We start from the raw sequence: 21,943 nt of genomic DNA, 5'->3' as shown, positions 1-21,943 counted from the left end.
TTTGAAAGCCCACTTGAACGGTCTCTGCTTGTTTGTTGGTTTTTTTCATTCGAATGCACCCTGACCTAAGTTGCAACGGATAACTTGTTGCCAGGATATGACTGCAATAGCCAGAATGGAAAGTAAGCAATAACAAAACAGCACAATCATCGAGTTCTTTGTGATGCCTGCATTTCTTTTTATTAAACCCATTATTTCTGAATCTTTTTGGGTAGGGCTAGAGATGGAGGAGAGCTATTAACGGCCAACTATTCTTTATTTCAAATCTATTCATATTATAGTTAATTATTGCTCTACAGACATTTAACACCCAAACTACAGCCTTTTTGGTTAAATTGTTGATGACTACATGGCCAGATAAATAACAATCTTAAACAAAGATGGGCAGAATAAATTGAAAACTGACAAGTACTTTCATGACCCCACTAACATTTCAAATAATAAGAAAATTTGTGGGAAGCAATTTCTAACCCTTGACACTCCACGTGAAATGTAGCTAGCTCTCTGATACTTTCTCACACAATCCCACAGTAATTAAGCCCATTCTACAGATAAAGAAATTGAAGCTCAGGGGGTGAAATGACTTGTCTGAGGAGGCCTTACAAATAATTGAGTAAAGAAGAGAAGAGAAAGGCAAAGGAGAAAAGGAAAGATATATCCATCTGAATGCAGAGTTCGAAAGAATAGCAAGGAGAGATAAGAAAGTCTTCTTAAGTGATCAGTGCAAAGAAATAGAGGAAAACGATAGAATGGGAAAGACTAGAGATCTCTTTAAGAAAATATGAGATATCAGGGATATCAGATATCTTTACATTTCATGCAAAGATGGGCACAATAAGGACAGAAATGGTATGGACCTAACAGAAGCAGAAGATATTAAGAAGAGGTGGCAAGTATACACAGAAGAACTGTACAAAAAGGATCTGAATGACCCAGATAACCACAATGGTGTGATCACTCACCTAGAGCCAGACAACCTGGAGTGTGAAGTCAAGCGGGCCTTAGGAAGCATCACTATGAACACTGCTAGTGGAGGTAATGGAATTCCAGTTGAGCTGTTTCAAATCCTAAAAGACTATGCTGTGAATATGCCAGCAAATTTGGAAAACTCAGCAGTGGCTACAAGATGGGAAAAGGTCAGTTTTCATTCCAATCCCAAAGAAAGGCAATGCCGAAGAATGTGCAAACTATCACATAATTGTACTCATCTCACACGCTAGCAAAGTAATGCTCAAAATTCTCCAAGCTAGGCTTTAATAGTACATGAACCGAGAACTGCCACATGTTCAAGCTGGATGTAGAAAAGGCAGAGGAACCAGAGATCAAATTGCCAACATCCATTGGCTCATAGAAAAAGCAAAAGAATTCCAGAAAAACATCTACTTCTGCTTTATTGACAACACCAAAGCCTTTGACTGTGTGGAGATGGGAATACCAGACCACCTTACCTGCCTCCTGAGAAATCTGTATACAGGTCAAGAAGCAACAGTTAGAACCGACATGGAACAATGGACTGATTCCAAATTGGGAAAAGAGTACATGAAGGCTGTATATTGTCACCTTGCTTATTTAACTTATATGCAGAGTACATCATGCAAAATGCCAGGCTGGATGAAGCACAAGCTGAGACCAAGATTGCCAGGAGAAATATCAATAACCTCAGATACGCAGATGACACCACCCTTATGGCAGAAATTGAAGAGGAACTAGAGTCTCTTGATGAAAGAGAAAGAGGAGAGTGAAAAAGCTGACTTAAAACTCAACAGTCAAAAAATGAAGATCATGGCATCCAGTCCCATCACTTCATGGCAAATAGATGGGGAAACAGTGAGAAACTTTATTTTCTTGGGCTCCAAAATCACTGAAGATGGTGACAGCAGCCATGAAATTAAAAGATGCTTGCTCCTTGGAAGAAAAGCTATGACAAACCCAGACAGCATATTAAAAAAGCAGAGACATTACTTTGCCAACACAGGTCCGTCTAATCAAAGCTCTAGTTTTTCCAGTAGTCATCTATGGATGTGAGAGTTGGACCATAAAGAAAGCTGAGTGCCGAAGAATTATTGCTTTTGATCTGTGGTGTTACAGAAGACTCCTGAGAATCCCTTGGCCTTCGAGGAGATCAAACTAGTCAATCCTAAAGGAAATCAGTTCTGAATATTCATTGGAAGGACTGATGCTAAAGCTGAAGCTCCGATACTTTGGTCACCTGATGTGAAGAACTGACTCATTGGAAAAGACCCTGATGCTGGAAAAATTGAAGGCAGGAGAAGGGAACGACAGAGGAGGAGATGGTTGGATGGCAGCACCGACTCAATGGACATGAGTTTGAGTAAGCTCTGGGAGTTGGTGATGGACAGGGAAGCCTGGTGTGCTATATACAGTCCATGGGGTCGCAAGGAGTTGGACATAACTGAGCGACTGAACTGAACTGAAGGGCACACAAAGAATGAGTGGTAGAACCATAATTTGAACTTAAGTCTGTACAGTCCTCATATGTGTGATCATTTTGGCTCAGCTCTAAGAATGGGTAAGACTTAGATGTGAATTTCAATCTTGATAGGATAAGTAAACAGAAAAACTGCATCTGAACATTTCTATTAATGAACTTGACCTATTGATCTTTATAGAGCACGTCACCCAACAACCATTAACTACACATTTTTTTTTTCAGGTACACATGAAACATGAACCAGGGTGGACAAATTTGGGACCATAAAATAAATCTCAATACATTTAGAAAGATTCAAGTCATACAAAGTCTGCTCTGTGACCACAGAGAATTAAATAAAAAATCAATGATGGAGTGACTTCCCTGGTGGTCCAGTAGTTAAGAATCTGCCTGCCAATGCAGGGGTCGCAGGTTTGATCCCTGGCCTGGGAAAAGCCCACATGCTTCAGGGCAACTAAGTGCAAGAGCCACAGCTACTGAGCCTGCGTGCTCTGGAGCCTGTGAGCAACAAGAGAAGCCACTGCAATGAGAAGCCCGTGCGCCACAACTAGAGAGCGGCCCCTGCTTGCTACAACTGGAGAAAACCTGTGCACAGCAACGAAGACCCAGCACAGCCATAAATAAATAAACTTTTAAAACTTTAAAAAATTAAAATAAACATCAATGATGGAAAGATCTCCAGAAATTCTCTAAATATTTAAACACCAAATAATATTTTTAATGAGCTGTGGGTTAAAGAAAATTTAAAAAAAAAATTTTAAAAAAAAACAAAAACAAAAAAAAAGAAAATTCCAAAGTAAAATTAGGAAGTAATTTGCTGCTAAGTCACTTCAATCGTGTCCGACTGTGTGTGACCCCATAGACCAGGCTCCCCCGTCCCTGGGATTCTCCAGGCAAGAACACTGGAGTGGGTTGCCATTTCCTTCTCCAATGCATGAAAGTGAAGTCGCTCAGTTGTGTCCGACTCCTAGCGACCCCATGGACTGCAGCCTACCAGGCTCCTCCATCCATGGGATTTGCCAGACAAGAGTACTGGAGTGGGGTGCCATTGCCTTCTCCAATCATAATATAAAGGTATGTAAATGATAACCACAGATTTGAAGCAAAAGTTATAATTCACTGTCTGTCAAATGCAAATGTACTTATGGGCATAGTGAGCGTTTGAACTCAGGATCAAAGTTATATATGCTATTATATTTCTATACATATTGTGGTGTTTCTTGAGTACCAGCTATGCATACATACTTAAGTTTAAAATACATTAAAAAATTTTTAGGAGTTAATTTTCATAAGTGAGTAAATATATCTCAAAATGAATTCTGAAGAATGTTTAGTGTTTTCCCAAAGAAAGGAATGAAAAAGAAAGTGGTGCTTCTTACTCTGGATGAAGTATCAGTATTCCTTAGCAGAGTTCGCTTCAGTCATCAACAAAGATATATGTTTATTTTTAAATTAATTTTTAGCACTGTATGAAGGCAAGAACTCTGAGCTGGCAGTTAAAAATCCTAAATTGTCGTGCACATTCCACCACCAACTCCTGGTGTGGCCTTGATGAAATCCCTTTCCTTGCTGGGACTGTATTTCCCGTGTAAGAGGAGGGGTTTCGACTAGAATATGACATCTCTGGCCCTTCTATAGAATCCTGTGAATGTGTGTGTGTGTGTTATTTATCTACTTTGGGAAATAAAATGCTTTATTGCTCAGAGTATATAAGCCAAACAGTTACATATAATCTCAGCACGGTTAAAGAAGCGTTCTTTCCTATATGTTGAGATACAAGTAAAAGAAAAGACTGAATAAATTCCATGGTCAATTACATGGTCAGTGAATCACAAGAGTAGAGGCTCTCGGAATTTGGCAGCTACTGTTAGATTCAAAAGATGTGCTGAGAAGCAACGGTTTTAGCAAGTAGTTTCCCTATTTACTCGAGCCTGGAGGCTGTTGCTAATATTTGGGACCAAGAATATTGTAGATTGTTCCATTTAACAGCCCCTCTGAAGATCAGATTCTGGGCTTTCATGGACTTGCCAGATTTTAAAATCATAATCTATGACATGCGGCCATGCCTGTTATGATTTCAATCTGGCCCTGAGTTATTAAACAGGCCAGTGGCTCTGAACTAGGTGGGGAGTCGCGGCTTAGAGGCAACACAGCTGGCGGGATTATTCTTATTCTTCTCTTATTTTCTAGTAGCTCTCTAGGGTCTAGGTCTGTGTAAGAATTTGATTCTTTCCTTCCTTCTAGAATCCTTCCTGAAGAGAACTTCCATGAGAATCTGTGCAGCCCTCACTCTCCCTGTCACTTCTCCAACACGATTCCTCTGGGTGAGCATTCCAACTGAAATCCTTGGGCCTGGGGCCTAAGAGTCCAGTGTGGTGGTCCCTTGACTTCAGTGCAGGTGGAGAGTTTGGTATGGATATGGGAAGGATGGGGTTTCCCTGGTAGCTCAGCTGGTAAAGAATCTGCCTGCAATGCAGGAAATCCCTGTTCAATTTCTAGGTGGGGAAGATCCCCGGGAGAAGGGATCGGCTACCCACTCCAGTATTATTGGGCTTCCCTAATGGCTCAGATTGTATAGAATCCATCTGCAATGAGGGAGACCTAAGTTTGATCCCTGGGTTGGGAAGATCCCCTGGAGGAGAGCATGACAACCCACTCCAGTATTCTTGCCTGGAGAATCCCATGGACAGAGCAGCTTGGAAGGCTACAGTCCATGGGGTCACAAACTGTCAGACTGAGTGACTAAGCACAGCACAGCACAGTGTGGGAAGGATGGCGTCCTGGTGACAAGCCAGGAATTGAATGGGTCCAGAGGCAGCTTACACACATACACAAACTTAAAAGGTGAATCTGATTAGAAGTCAGTGTCTCCTTCACTCCATTGTCAAAATAAGATAAATCAAGATATAAATAGATACTTCTTACCAGGGGCCAGAAATAGCTTTTTCCCCCCTATTTTTGTTTTTTTTTGGTTGTGAATCACTTGGGATTTTCGCTCCCCAACCAGGGATTCCCACACCCTCTGCATTGAAAAACAGAGTTTGGACCACCAGGGAAGTTCCAGAATTAGCTTTCTTTAATTTTTTGATTCTAAGTGGCAATCTCAGTGTAATATGTATACGCGTGTATGCATGTATATGTATAAACGTATACGTGCATGCATGTGTGCTCAGTCGCTTCAGTCAAGTCTGACTCTGAGACCCTATGGACTGTAGTCTGCTGGCTCCTCTGTCCATGGGATTCTCCAGGCAAGAATATTGGAGTGGGTTGCCATGCCCTGCTCCAAGGGATTTTCCCAAACCAAGGATCAACCGAAGTCTCCTATGTCTCCTGCATTGGCAGGCAGATTCTTTACTGCTGAATTACCAGGGAAGCCCACAAATGGACACATGTTATGATAAATATGTATCCTTTACATATGATATATATATAGTTGGGCAAAGCTACCTCCACAGAATAACAGCTGGGAAGGCTATGTTGCGTGGCAGAAGCAGGACCTGACAATGAAAGCTGGACTGAGTAGCTAAATTAATGAACGTGAAGTTGAAGGTGAGTCAACAGTGCAATAAGCACATCCGTGGACTTCTGGTCTGGTGAAACTTGCTCTCTTAGTGGGGAAGTGAGTGCTGCTACCCTGGGCTGTCGGATAGAGAAATACATATTGCAAAATTTTCTGACGAGAGTTCTAAGGTGTTCCTTAGAGCCTTCCAAATGAGAAAAAGTTGAGAGGAGAATGAGTGGTCTGGAGATAAACAGCCTTGGTGCACAGGGCTGCCCCAGAACACATAGGGAGTGACCTCGGTAAGGCCCAACCAGGAGGAGTGGATGAAAGGTGCAGTATAGAACAGTAAGAGCTTTCCAAAGAGAAGACAGGTTGCCCCACATGATAGCAATCCGTTCATCCCTGGAGGTATTCAAGCTGGCCATCCATTTGGCTGGGATGCTGAAGAGGAGATTCAAATATCACATGCACGGGGCCCTAAGATCCATGGCACATGGCACATGACACATGACACTCTTCAACATGTGGAAAGAGTAGAGTGTCTGGTCCAGGGCACCGTACACAGCTCTGTAGATGTGTAGATATATAGTCATATATCTCCAGTGAGAGGTTCAGTAAAAAATGTGGAAAACTTGTACAGTGTACATCTTTTTCTCCAAAGGACACAGAGACATCCTGTGACAATCTCAGATCCAAAGAAGACAGAGTGATCCTGAGTGAAATCCACATGGTCAGCATTTCTTTAGCAAGCATGATCCCAAATGATGCCTTCTTGAGAGTGGCTTACCTCCTTGTCAACTGTATCCTTCCATAGTCTAGGCCCTTTCATCCTCCCCAGATGAACTGCAGTTGAAGAAAGTGACCAAAAGTTGATTGAAACTTACTGCTGACAAGAATGTTCTTCTGCGTGGCTGAGTTGGGGGTCGGGCATCTGAGAGTTGAAACATCAGGAAGTAGGGTGAGTGAACAAGTTCCTCCTGGGAAGTCATCTTTGAACCTCATTTGTCCCTGAGAAATGGCCATCGAAGACTTGCTGCCATTCTGTGTCTTGTCCTGCAAACTGGTACCTGCTCCATACATGGTAGTGCTAGCTCTCTAACCAGTAGAAACATTCTTTGGACAGAAATAGTCATTTATATTGGTGACAGGTGATGTTTAATTTCTGGGGATGGCTTTTTAAATTTTTCTATTACTCTAGGACTTTTCTTTTCCCATCTCTTCCATCCTTTTTCATTACAAATAAATTATTTTTTTCAGTGAACATGTCTTTAGAGTAAAGACAGAATGCTTTGTAAAATGGTGCTTTCAGACAAGGGTGACACGTAGCATTTTTTTCTGATAGTTGAGAAACAATAGTAGATCTTTTGGGACTTAAGCTGGAATTAGTCTTATCAATCTCTATTTTTGGTTTATTTTTTCACCCTGTCAGTTTAACTCTGTCTTAAAGGCACAAATAGCAAGGGGTATAACAACATCTGGAATATGGTAGAAAGTGGGCTGAAAAAGATGATTCTTCATTCTGTAGCAGTATCACATTATGAGTGGGCCAACCACCATGGCTCTCAGACACTGTTAGACCCGTGAGGAGCTTGTAAGAACAGCTAGTCCGACCCCTCACTTTCCTGACAGCTTTTCAGCCTCCCCTTGCCATTGTTCCCCACATCTGGGCAAGCTGATGAGAAAGCTTGGGTGTCCTGACCTTTAGTGCCCAGCAGGAGATTCAAATCACACAAGGCTCTGTACACCTGTGGGAACCTTCACCTCTGCCAACCACCTAATCAGAGGTAAAACCGCTTCTTTCCCTGCTTTCCCAAGCCATGTTTGGACCAGCTTGGGAACCCTACCCTGCTTTCCCTAGAAAAACCCCATTATGTAATTAATAACACTTTTCACACCCTCTGTGTGTGTGTTCAGCAGCATCAGTCTTGACATTAGGACTAAACTTTGGGTAGATGACCACAGCACAACTCTGAGGTGTCTGTTGTTATAATCAGCATGTTACTGATGAGGAAACTGAGGAACAGGGAGGTCAAAGTCATGCACAGGGACTGTAAAAAGCTTACATAATTACAGAAAGCACTCCTGAAAATAAACACACTGCTGAGATTTTCATTCCGACCTGCCTAAGAATGTTCTATGTCCAGAGTGTGCAGTTGAAATGTATTAATAAGCAAAGGTTCTGAGATGAATCTTTGACTTCTGGTTAAAGTTCCTACCCAAGATTATACAGCTAGTAAGTGATGGAGCTGGGATCGAATCCCAGGCTCTGGGGCTCTGGAATCTACATTCTAAAGATCTCAGAAAGGGACTTCCTAGATGGTCCAGAAGTTAAGACTCCATGCTTCCACTGCAGAGGACAAGTTTGATCCCTGGTCGGGGAACTAAGATCCCACATGTCACATGGCCAAAAAAACCCAAGCAACAACAACAACAAAATAAATAAATTTAACATCTGCCTGATAATAAAGCCTGTGCAGCAGTAGAATAAACCCAGGTTTGATGAAGCTTGTGGAAAGGCTATGTATAGAATAATCCTCATGCTATATACCAGACACTGTGCTAAGTTCTTTACTGAATCTTTTTACAACTCTGTAAAGTCAATGCAATTATTATTCCCATTTTACAGATAAGGAAATTGGAAGCTCTGAGAGGTTAAGAAACATGCCCGAGGCCACACAGCTAATAAGTGGAGTAGCTGGCTTGAGAAGCTCCATGAGTTGATATGTTAGAAGCTGTATGGTCTAATATTCATTTAGAATGTGGATATTTTGGTTCTTAGGTCTATAATAATAAAGGTCAGATTTTCTATGTATTGAATGATAAGCCCTTTATATGCATTATCCTAGTTAAACTTAATACTATAACATAAGTACTGCTTTATCTCCATTTTACAGATGAGTCGCTTGAGTCTCAGAGAAGTTAGCACATTTTTGAGGAAAGTTTTACTAATGTAGGGACCTGGAGAGGAGCTGAACTCTGAAGTCTGATTAGAACAACCAAGCTCTGGAAGACTTAACTGGTTGGATTTGTAGTTTGAGTCTCAGTTCTCTCCTCTGCCGACTGAAAGTACACAATCTCCAGCAAGGACCCAGCCATATCTTTAGGATTTTAAAACAGAACCAGCTGCCCTGCCCCGGCCCTCCCCCCCATCAGCACCTCTTGAGCTGTTGCAGCGTATTCCTGTTCAGCACCTCCTGTCAGATGCCTCGTTCTTGCTGATGTCGGGGACTGGACTGTCACTGGACTGGCCCTGGCTGCTGTGGCTACTCAGGCAGCACATGCTGGAAGTCCCTGTTATCTCTGGGACTGCTCTTTCTGGTATGTTAAGGATTTATTCAGTCGAAAAGGAAGAAGGAACCGAGAACCTTCTGTGGCCAGTATGTGTATTTCTCCTTGTGCATATCCTGGCATTGGTATCTCTGGACATGGAAATCCACATACCCAGCCAGGGGAGTGTTGAGTGAACCCACAGAAAATGGAGAAGTATGCAACACTGGGAGAGGCCCAGGCATGATCCTTTGTTGTTGTTTAGTCACTAAATCATGTCCAACTCTTTGCAACCATATGGACTGTAGCCCACCAGACTCCTCTGTCCATGGGATTCTCTAAGCAAGAATACTGGAGTGGGTTGCCATTCCCTTCTCCAGGGGATCTTCCCGACCCAGGGATGGAACCCAGGTCTCCCTCATTTCAGGCAGAGTCTTTACCATCTGAGCCACCAGGGAAGGCCAGCGTGGTCCTGTGCTGTGCTGTATTTAGTCACTCAGTCATGTCTGACTCTTTTCGACCCTGTGGACTGTAGCCTGCCAGACTCCTCTGTCCATCGGGATTCTTCAGTCAAGAATGCTGGAGTAGGTTGCCATGCCTCCCTCCAAGGGATCTTCTCAACCCAGGGATCAAACCCAGCTCTCCCACATTGCAGGAGGATTCTTCACCTCCTGAGCCACCAGGGAAGCCCCAGTGTGGTCCTAGGGACCCATAAACTGCCACCAAGTCAGCCCTGCCACTAAAAAACTGAAAGCATGCAACTGCCTCAAATTTATTTACTCAAGATTAGGATTTGATTCTAACTCTCTTCCTATAAAGAAAGTTCATATTCACAGAAGCTTGAGAAGGCCCTAAGACATATGTGGACCCAAAGACAGATGGAGAAACATTACCTACAGTTACTATTAAACATCTTCAGAGAATTGGAGTTTTTGAGTGGCAGCAGGGAGCCTGAAACAGTGAAGGTACTTGGGAGAAGTAGAAATGCCCTCGAGTCGAAGTGAGCATGTCTGGCTAAGCAAGTTGGTTATTCCAGCTCTTCTTGGCCTTGGACAAGGCCTCTCCTTTCCCTTCTCAGACCCTTTGAGTCCTTCCTCATTTGAACTTCAGTGCTATATGCTCTTTCCTTTCCTTTTTTTCTTTTTAAAAGTGCTTACAGCTCTAGCGTTATTTGATTTCATTGAAGAAAATGACAAGCCTTCATCAAGTGCCCATCGTATGTGCCTGTCACTGTGCAAGTTCCTCAAGTAAAGCTACAGCCAAAGGGCTTGGGGACCACAAAGACAGGGAGAGTCAGGGCAGACATGTCAGAAGAGGTGCCTCTGAAGCTGCGCTGAGGAGGATGAGTGACAGAAAACAAGAGCGGGCAGTGAGAGGCCCACACGCTCTTCTGAATCACCTGAAATTGTGAAAGAGTCAAAAGGAACCTGGCTCATTTCAGGGAACCTGGGAGCCATGGGAAGTTGAGTATTTCTGCTGGGATGTGCGTGGTGGTAAGGAATGAGGAAGCCAAGAACAGATCATGGAGGGCCTCAAATGGCTGCTCAAGGAGTTTAGACTTTGTCCTATGGCAGCACAGGTTGCCAACAGGGGTTCTTTCGAAGTGAAATTACAGAATCAGATAGCTTTTGTGGAACTGTCACCCAAGACTCAGTGGGGAGGATGATCTAGCACAGGAGACCCTACAGGCCTGGAGAGGAGTTAGGATGCTCGTTCACAAGGGAGAGTCCAGACAAAGGACAATGGCTCTCTGGTGGATGAAGCTGTCCACCTCCTGATACTCAGGCCCTGTGGAATCCCTCCCCTCGGTTGCAGGCTGGCCCTAGTAAGACAAATTACGACAGTACAGCAAAGATGATGGATATTGCTTCCAAGATCAGATTACAGAAAGACTGTGACTTCTGAAGCCAGTTGCCATGTGGTGAACTGTACTATGGAGGGGCCCAGATGGCAAATCACCAATGTCTGTGGTCAAAGCCAGTGGGGACCGAGGCTGGTGTACAGCCACTTGAGTGAACTGGGAAGTGGAGTTTCTGAGGCAGGCCAACAACAGCCATGTCAGTGACACTGGAAGCACATCCTTCCCCACTGGAGCCTGGAGCCAGCTCTCCTCCCAACCACTACCTTGACTGCAGCTTGTGAGAAACCTGGAACCCACTAAGCCAGGCCTGGATTCCTGGCCACAGAAATGGTGAGTAGTTACTATATGTTGTTTTATACTGCTAACATTTGGGGTTATTTCTTACACAGCAACGGATAAGTAACACCAAGCCCCAACTAAGGCAATGAGAAAAAAGAACAGATGGATTCCGGAACTGGTTGGAAATTAGAGTGTGAGGGGGAAAGAAATGTCTAGGCAGACAGGGGTGCTGTTTAATCGAGATGGAAAATAGAGAAGTGCTGGTTTCGGGAGGATAATGATGAGTTAGTTTGGTCCAGTCAAAATTTGATGGACTGTAGGACAGTACTTGGAGAAGGCAATGGCACCCCACTCCAGTACTCTTGCCTGGAAAATCCCATGGATGGAGGAGCCTGGTAGGCTGCAGTCCATGGGGTCGCTAAGAGTCGGACACGACTGAGCTACTTCACTTTCACTTTTCACTTTTATGCATTGGAGAAGGAAATGGCAACCCACTACAGTGTTCTTGCCTGGAGAATCCCAGGGACGGGGGAGCCTGGTGGGCTGCCGTCTATGGGGTAGCACAGAGTCAGACACGACTGAAGCGACTTAGCAGCAGCAACAGCAGCAGGACAGTACTACAGTCAAGAGGCAGTTGGGACCAAAGATCTGAGGCTCAGTAAAACCATACAGACTGAACTTTTGGGAAGACCAATGGAGAGGTGACTCTTAAACGTGCAGAGACCAAGGCCAGGACCCTAGACACGTTCAGCAGTTAAAAGACTGTCCTGTATCATCAGAAAACTATTGGTGATTGTGTATGTGTTTGTCTATGTATATCTTCTCCCAAGCAGTTGCCTCTCATTCTAAAATACTTTTCCAGGTTTCAAACATGGCAGACCACATGGACCGGCAACAAACTACCAACACCATAGAAGAGCCCCTGGATCATCTCAGGCTCAGCCTGGATGAGAAAATCTATGTGAAAATGAGAAACAACAGAGAACTTTGAGGCAGGTTACATGCTTACAATCAATATTTAAGCACAATATTGGGAAATATGGAAGAAACTGTGCAACTATAGAAAGTGAAGGAGAAGCATTTCAAGAGATATATAAATCAACAAAATGGAATATTCTGATGCTCTTTGTCTGGGGAGATGGTGTTGTGCTAGTGGTCCCACCATTTACAGTTGACTGAAACGAAGAATTTATCCAGGGTGGAAAGCAGGAGATTTTGTATGACTGCCGCTTTAAACCTAGAAGATATTCAAAAGAGAAACTGTCAAAAAAAAAAAAGAGAGAGAGAGAGAGAGAGAAACTATCTACATTTTTATGTTAAGGAATAATCAAGAATTCTTCCACTCCTGAAATAAATTGATTTGCAGATAACTCACAAATTCTTAGGCTAAATGGCATTTTTACTTTTTCTCTACCCCTTCCAATAAACGTGATCACCAAGATGCAGAAAAATAAAATAAAATACTTTCCCTTCACTTTGCAGCCATATTTGCAACCCAGTTTCACCTCACTAAAGATTCCAAATGTTCATGACTCCTTCCACCTTTCAGGTGTACCTGAGCCTCTCCAAATGGGATAAGCTCCAGTTGAGAGACTGCTATGCACATCTGCTGTTGATTTCCATTGCTTGTAATTATTGTCAACATCTCTAGAGTTTATATGTTGTTTACACACTCAGCCTAATTTATTCTTTGCAAAGAAATCATATAAAGCAACATAGCAGGAGAGCTTGTTACAGGAAGAAATATAGTACATGGAGCATCTAGGAGATGTCAAGTTGACCCAGAGATCTTTTTCAGGGGGTGGAGGTGGTGAGAGTGTTTCCAGCTAACCTGCAGAATGTAAACAGAGCCTGCAGACAGACTGAAAGACAGCTCTATCAGCTCTGCTGGAGGTGTTGACACTACTATCCTACCCAGGGTGTGAGCACAGAAGCTTGTTACCATTCCAATTTTGCTGAGCTGCTTGGGGCTTTTGACATTACAGATATCCCGTTCCTGCACTGAGAGGCTCGTACAAGATTCTTAAAGGTAGAAGGCACCTTGGAGGTCGCTTTACAATAGAGTGCACAGGCTAATTCTGAGTGTTTCAAACTGTGTGCTTGGAAATAATCCATGGTATTTCAATTGAGCAATTAATAAAGCAGCGAACAGAGAGAATTCTTTTAGCAATATTAGTAGATGGAATTGGCTTTTATTACCATACAAACCCAAATTAAATTTGATGGAGCAATAAAATGAGAACGCCAGACTGAGGACTCTTCCTGCTCTAACAGCTTTGGTTAGGAGAGTACATTTGACTTTGAGATCGCACCTGGTGTTTATGGCAGCCGCTAGGACTGGACATGCTGCCTACCAAACACCTCTCCTACTGTCATCCACCAGAACATTTTGTTTTTGTTGTTTTAAACAGTTACTTTGTTGAGATATAATTCAATACTATAAAATTCATCTGGGCAAAATGTACAATTCAGTGGTTTTTAGTATAATCAGAGTTGTGCACCCATCATCACAATTGATTTTAGAATTTCTTCATCACGCCAAAATGAAGCCCTGTGCCCATTAACAGTCACTCCCCAATTCTTCTCAATCCCTCCTGACCTTGTTGTTGTTCAGTTGCTCAATCATGTGTGACTCTTTGCAACCCCCTGGACTCAGCATGCCAGGCTTTCCTGTCCTTCACCATCTCCCAGAGTTTGCTCAAACTCATGTCCATCGAGTCAGTGATGTCATCCAACCATCTCATCCTCTGTCGTCCCCTTCTCCTCCTGTCCTCAATCTTTCCCAGCATCAGGGTCTTTTCCAATGAGTCAGCTCTTCACATCAGGTAGCCAAAAAGTATTGGAGCTTTAGCTTTAGCCCTTCCAATGAATATTCAGGGTTGATTTCCTTTAGGGTTGACTGGTTTGATCTCCTTGCTGTTCAAGGGACTCTCAAGAGTCTTCTCCAACACCACAGTTCGCCCTAGGCAGTCCATAATCTTTTTTCTTTCTCTATGGTTGTGTCTATTCTGGATATTCACATAAATTAAGTCATATAATGTGTAGTTTTTCTTGACTGGCCTTTTTCAGTTAGCATAATGCTTTCAGGGTTCATCCATGTGGTAGTATGTATCAATACTTCATTTCTTTTTTAAAAATGAACTTCACTTTTTAGAAGTTTTAGATTTACAGAAAAATTGAGGCTGTAGTAGAGACTCTCCATATACTGCCGTACCCAGTTTCCTCAGTTATTACCACCTTGCAATAGTATGGTACACGCTTGACATTGATGAACCAACAATGATACATTATTACTAAATAAACCCATGCTTTATTAAGATTTCTTCAGTTTTTCCCTAAAGTCATTTGAGTGTTTCAGGATCCTATCCAGAATACCATATTACATTTATATTACTTTGAATCATCATATATTATGTTGAATCGTCATGTTACCTTAGGCTACTCTTGGCTATGACAGGTTCTCAGACTTTCCTTGCTTTTTATGACCTTGACAGTTTTGAGGATTGCTGGTCAGATATATGGTACAGTATCCTCAGTTGGGACTTTCCTGGTGGCACAGTGGTAAAGCATCTGCTTGCCAATGCAGGTGACACAGGTTCAATTCCTGAGTCAGGAAGGTCCCCTGGAGAAGGAAATGGCAACCCGCTCCAGTATTCTTGCCTGGGAAATCCCAAGGACAGAGGAGCCTGGCAGGCTACCCTACACAGGGTTGTGAAAGAGTTGGACACAACTGAGTGACTAAACAATAATAACATCGTCAGTCAGGATTTGTCAGATGTTTTCCTAATCATTAGATTGATTATGGGTTTGGGGCCACAGCAGAAAAATACCATTTTTGTCACATCATGTCAAGGTACATACTGTCAACATGACTTGTAATTGCCAATGTTGACTTTAATCTTCTGGCTAAGATAGTGTTTGTTCGATTTCTCAGCTGCAATGTTAACTCTTTTCCCCCTTTCCATACTGTTCTCTTTGGAAGGTAGTCACTATGACTAGCCCACACTTAAGGCGTGGGGAGTTACGCACAGATTTGTCTCTTCCCCTTCCCTCATTCGTGTATTTACTTATTTATTTATTTTAAAAATATTAATTTATTTGGCTGTGCTGGGTCTTAGTTGCAGCATGAGGGATCTAGTTCCCTGACCAGGGGCTGAACCTGGGCCCCTGCATTGGGAGCATGGAATCTTAGCCACTGGACAACCAGGGAAGTCCCTGCTTATTTATTTATATCAGTGTGGATGGTGCCTATTTGTTGTATACTTTGGGTTATAATCCTGCTGCTGCTGCTGCTAAGTCTCACTTCAATCGTGTCCAACTCTGTGCAACCCCATAGGCGGCAGCCCACCAGGCTCCCTTGTCCCTGGGATTCTCCAGGCAAGAACATTAGAGTGGGTTGCCATTTCCTTCTCCAATGCATAAAAGTGAAAAGTGAAAGTGAAGTCACTCAGTGGTGTCAGACTTTTAGCGACCCCATGGACTGCAGCCTACCAGGCTCCTCCATCCATGGGATTTTCCAGGCAAGAGTACTGGAGTGAGTTGCCATTGCCTTCTCTGGGTTATAATCCAGTACTATATTCATTTTGTTGCTCAAACTTATCCAGATTTGGTCATTGGAAACTGTTTTAGGTGGCTCCTATGTCCTTTTGAGGCTTCCCTGGTGGCTCACACCATTAAGAATCTGCCTGCAATGCAGGAGACCCAGTTTCGATGCCTGGGTTGGGAAGATCCCATGGAGCAGGGAATGGCTACCCATTCCAGTATTCTTGCCTGGGAAATCACATGGACAGAAGAGCCTGGTGGGCTATCATCCATGGGGTCACATAGAGTCAGACATGACTGAGCGGCTAACAAACAAATAATATGTCCTTTTGACTCACTTCCATTATTGGGCTTCATCTTTCCTTCCTTCCTTTCTTTCTCCCTTTCTTTCCTCCTTCTTTGCCTTCTTTCTTACCTTTCCTTACCTTTTGGCACTGCAGGATACTCTAGACTCACTTTGTATATTTCTGGCCCCAGTTCTAGAATCAGCCACTTTTCCAAAGATCCCTGGTTCCTTTCATTGAAGAATGATATTAGAAACCAAGACCTGGATACTTAGATGTGTTTGTTGTTACTGAGATGTCATTGCTTCTGGGCCTACTCACTGCTGGCAGAGCTAGGTAATAAATGTGTGAATACTAACCTTGTATATATATTGATATGAGTACTCACTTTTTTTCTTTTTTAAAAAAATTCTAATAGTTATTTATTTGGCTGCACTCAGTCTTTGTTGCAGCATGTGGGATCTTTAGTTGTGGAACTCGAAATCTTGGTTGCAGTATATGGGATCTAGTTCCTTAACCAAGATCAAACCCGGGCCCCCTGCACTGGGAGCATGGAGTCATAGCCACTGAACCACCACGGAAGTCTCGGTACTCCATTCCTTTTTATTGCAGAATAATGTTCCATTGCATAGATATACTACATTTTATTCATCCATTAATCAGTTCAGAGGCAATTAGGTTGTTTCCACTTTAGGGCTATTATGAATAATGCCTCTGTGAACATTAGGGAACACATTTTTGTGTGAACCTATGTTTTTGTTAGCCTTAAGAGTAGAATTTCTGGGTCATATTGTAACTGGATGTTTAAATTTTTGAAGAACTGTCAGTCTGCTTTTTAAAGTGGCTTTACCACTTTACATTCCCTCCAGCATTATATAAGGATTCAAATTCTCCACATCCTCGGCAACACTTGTTAGTGCCTATCTTTAAAGAATTATGACAGCCATCCTAGTTGACATGAAGTAGTATCTCATCGTGGTTTTGATTTGCTGCCCTCAATGACTAATGATGTTGAGCATCTTTCTATGTGCTTGTTGCCTATTTGTATAGTCCCTTTGGAAAAAACTATTCACTTCCTTTGCCCATTTTTAATTGGGTAATTTGGTTTTTTATTATTAATTTTAAGTCTTTATACAGTCTAGATATAATTCCTTTATCAGATATATGATTGATACATATTTCTTCCTATTCTGTGGGTTTTCTCTTCACTTTGCTGATGGTGCCCTTGCAAGCAAAACTGTTTAATCTTGATGAAGTCCAGCTTTTTATTTTCTTTTGTGTTTATGCTTTTGGTGTCATAGGATCCATTCATTTTTAATGGTGATCTTTTATTTTGCCTTCTTTCTATAGCAAGAACTGGCCTCAGCAATGAGAAACATCCCTTGTAATAGTGGGAAATATAGAATTTGACCAGAAAGCACTAGCTCCTCCCTGAAGAGTCAACAGAGGCTCCTAAGGAAGGTAATAATCATCACTAACACATACTGCACAAGGCTGAGTGCCAGACACTGTGCTCAGTGCTCAAAGCATCTTTTTTTTTTTTTTTTGAACCCTCAGAACAAACCAGAGACATTATTGTTCCCACTTGAACCTCCGTGTAAATGGTATCCTCAAGAGCCTACAGCTGGTAAGGGATGGAGCCAAAGTGGCAGATTCATTCTTGATGATTTTCACAGGCTTGCACTCATTCTGTTAGTTTCAAGTCCCCAGAGCCCCTATTCCTTAAACACACAGTAAACACTCCACATGTATTTTTGAGAGCCTAATACGGAATAGGCATTGTGCTCGGTATTCGTGAACAAACCAGGCACCGTCTTTGCCCTCAAGGAACTTACAGACTAGGAGTGAGACCAGCGATTGGCAGGATCACACAAATGTAAAATGACCACTGGTATCAGGGCTGGGAAGAGGGTCCAGTGTTGTGAGAGTTTAAAACAGGACACCTATCTTGTTCTTGAGTAGAGCTTCATGGACACTTTCACCAGAAGAGATGTTTGAACTGAGACCTTGCAGACAACATTGGACCATTTGAGGGAAGAGCTTGGGGCAGAACATTCCAGGAAAAGGGAACAGCACATTCAAAAGCACTGGGGCAGGGAAGAATTTATGTACTTTTGCTAGTAGACTTTTTTAATTATCAAGAAATCTGTGCTTGATATGGAGATTTGGGGGAATCTTGCCAATGCAAGATGAAAAGTGCACTGTGCATAGTAAGGGCTTCCCTGGTGGCTAATAGAGTAAAGAATCTGCCTGCAGTGTGGGAGACCTGGGTTCGATCCCTGAGTTGGGAAGATCCCCTGGAGGAGGGCATGGCAACCCACTCCAGTATTCTTGCCTGGAGAATCCCCATGGACAGAGGAACTGGGCGGGCTACAGTCCATGGGGTCGCAAAGAGTCGGACATGACTGAGTGACTAAGCACAGCACAGTGCATAATAATCTGTATCTGAGAAAACTACTGGACTTCAAATTTTATTTAGATATGAAACCATCAGGAACCATGATTTACTTAACAAACATTTCTCAGGGGGATCCTGAGGTGGGAGTGGGGGAGGTAGGGGTTGGAGGAGAGAGGCACAGAAGGACACAGCATTGATCAGACAATAAGAAGTCACTAGAAGGTTATGAAGAAAGGAAGTGACACTGATAGGATTTCTGTTTGAAAAGTTGACAGGACACTCTGGGGAGAGTGGATTGGTGAGGAGCACAGTGGATGCAGGGAAAACAGGTAGGAGGCCATGGCAGTGGTCCGGCAGGCAGTGATGGTGGTGTGGATGAAGATGGCAGTGACGGGGAGAAGGGGCACAACCGACCATGTTTGTTCATTCGGCTGTGTGGGTGCGAGTTGGGTGCTCACCTAGTCCCTCCCCTCCTGGCCCAGACACACCCTGTGGGCTTGCTCCGAACCCCCCTCCCAAGAGGGCAGTGAGTTGCAGGCTCCTGGGTTTATGCGCTTTCTGGTTCCTCAATGGCCCCTGCTTCCCGCGGTCCAAGCTGTTCAGCTTGGCTCCCAAGGAGGTCTTTTTCTCCACTGAGTGGGTCCGAAGAATGACAGAGCCGTCACTAATCTGCTCCTGCTCCCGCTGACTGATGAGGGCGCTTGGCAGGGGGTTGCTCTGCTGTGTTCACTGCAGCCCCCGATCTGGAGGAGAGCTGGGGAATTACTGCTGCTGGGGCTCCCGACCCCCCTTACCCCAAACAAACGAAGGGAAAGCTTGAACTTTCTTCTTTCACAAGGAGACACACTTCTGTATTTGTGACTGGGAGAGAATATATTTTAAAGCTGACTTTTCTGATGATAGTAGGGATACAGTCCTATCAGAGAAAATTGAAGTACGAATAAATAGAAGGAAGACTAACCAATATTCATGATAGTACCCTGCATTTTTGTATGTTCTCCGACTCATACATACTTCAGTAGGTCACACGTACTGAATATATTTTTTCGCGTCTTGCTCTTTTAGATCTGTTTTAAGTGTTGTATTGTGTCATTGTAATCTCTCCCAGCACAATTTTTAATATCTGCAAAGTAGTCTTTTGGGGGAAAAGGAATTTTCATAACCTTTTCCTATCTGTTGAACAGTTGGGTTGGGTATAACTTTTACTATCACAAGCAGGTCTGTGATGAACGTCTTTGTTTATAAATCTATACCTGTGTTTTGGATGCCCTCTCCCCCTGTAGATTTTTAGACAGGAGATTAATGAGGGAAGATATAGAGACAAGCCAGCAAAGAACATCTCCATGTAGGATGCTGCTGCTGCTACTGCTAAATCGCTTTAGTCGTGTCCGACTCTGTGCGACCCCAGAGACAGCAGCCCACCAGGCTCCCCCGTCCCTGGGATAATTCCCATCAAAAGATAACTCTGCTCCTGTCAGGAGACACTAAAGATGGACTGTGTTTATCCCTCTGTAAGGACCTGAGGCGCCCATCACTTCACCATTTGCCAAGCATTGGCCACTAGGTGTCTGTATGTCAGAAATTACATCTTTTCTACAGAGACCCCACTAGATTAAGGGCTTGAGAGGCAGCTGAAGCTGGAATTTCATCAGTTGCTCTCCATCTTGTGGCAGAGTCAGGCGTCCACCAGGCCTGGGAGTCCCGTTCCCCTGTGCACCCAGAGACCAGCTAAGCAACCTTGAGCACTGTCACTTCCCGTGCAGGGGCCAGTTTTCTTATGTGTAAAACAAGTCCCCAAAGGCAGGAGTTGGGGCTTGACCAGATTTTGTTATTGTTGCCATTTCAGCCTCAGAACCCTTATTTCAAATCAAATTTGACCAGAACCCTAAGCTAGAAAACAGATTGAGGGGCAACTGTCCCCATAGACGTGGGGGAGGAGTGGAAGAGGAGGAGGGGGTGTTGCGCTAGTCTGGAAACTCTGGCCCAGGGGATGGAAGTTGCACTCCAGTGCAGTTCTCTTTCCTGTGGCTGAAGTTAAAAAACAATTATCTTTCATCTATATTTAAATCCTCCAAATGTGCTGATTGATGAAATCCTTTCTCTTAAAGGCAATTTGGAAATCGGACAAAGTAGAGCACAAAGCCGTGGATGTTTAGAGAGGGGGGGGGGGGCCAGTAGTGTGTGAGACCGGTTGAAAGGGTGACCCTGGCACTTCTAAGAAGGCAGCAGCACAATGGACTCTTGGAAAGAAGCGGTATCAATTTATTCCCGCGTTGGCACCGCCCCCTCAGTGGGGCGGAATTGCTTGTTTTCAACCCTCCCTTGCCCGGAGTCTTTCAGACCAAACTTGGGTCCACAATTGCTAGCAATTTGAACCCAGAGTAACCGACGGACAGGTATTTTTACGGACGCCCAAACACTGTGAAAGATACGAATAGGGGGTGGATATGACCAGAGAGTTGCCTCCCGCCCCCCCCCCCACCCCTCTGGACGCGGACCGCGGGTGGAGGGGAACCTGGTAGCCTGGGACCCTGCTCTCCAGTCACGGCAGCAGGACTGGCAGCGCCGACCCGCTCGGCGGGGCCCGGGATCCGTGGGACGGGAAGGGGAGCGAGCGGTAGTGAGGCCTCGCCACACCGGACGCAGCAGGCGCCCGGGAGGAGCACCGGGTGGAGGGCGATGCGCCGAGGTCGGTGCATCACGACCGGGATGCCTCCCACCCCGTGCGGTACCGTCGGGGGAGGCCAGTGCCAGCGCCTGCGGGGGAGGGGTGGTGCCGCCTTCCCAGGGAGACCCGACCTTTCTCCAAGAGGCGTGGTGAGCTTAAGTCTCCGGGATCCGCAGTGAGGTGTAAAAAGCGGGCACGACCCCCGAAGCCGCAGAAAACCCCCGCCCCTCCTCCACCCCACCCCCCACCCCCCGCGAAGCCCGCCCCGGCTCGCAGGTGAATGGTCAGCCCGCACAAAGGAAGCCGGCTGGAAATGTGGAATTCAGACCAATTTAACGGGAGTTCCTGTCGCCCCGAGTCCAGCAGACCTCAAGCAAAGAAACCTGTGGTCAGGAGTGGAAGAGGATAAAACACAGTACACCAGGCCGCGCTTACTGGAAAGCCCGAGTTTAGTTATTCTGGGATAGCGAGGTAACAGGATTAGAGGGATTAAGGAAATCACCTCAAACAGATGAGGAGGGGGTAAAAAAACACTGGTTCTATTTGTTTTCTTCCTAGGCCTCAAACAGATTCACTGGGGCCGAGTGGCCAGGCGCAAAACCAAAGGCCTTTCGGGGGGCACAGTGGAAATCCCAAGGGTCAGGGATGGAGGGAGAGTAGGGGGAGAGAGGGAGTCGAAAACTAGCTAGA

General features: G+C 44.3%; 1 pseudogene; it reads left to right on the top strand.

The window, feature by feature from the left end:
• Positions 1–12,232: 12,232 nt before the first annotated feature.
• LOC113888177 lies at positions 12,233–12,540 on the top strand (annotated as a pseudogene).
• The last annotated feature ends 9,403 nt before the right edge of the window (positions 12,541–21,943 follow it).

Source organism: Bos indicus x Bos taurus, chromosome X, assembly GCF_003369695.1.
Source record: "Bos indicus x Bos taurus breed Angus x Brahman F1 hybrid chromosome X, Bos_hybrid_MaternalHap_v2.0, whole genome shotgun sequence".
Taxonomy (NCBI): domain Eukaryota; kingdom Metazoa; phylum Chordata; class Mammalia; order Artiodactyla; family Bovidae; genus Bos; species Bos indicus x Bos taurus.
Note: the sequence above shows the minus strand (reverse complement) of the source record. Positions and strands in the feature narration are given on the sequence as shown.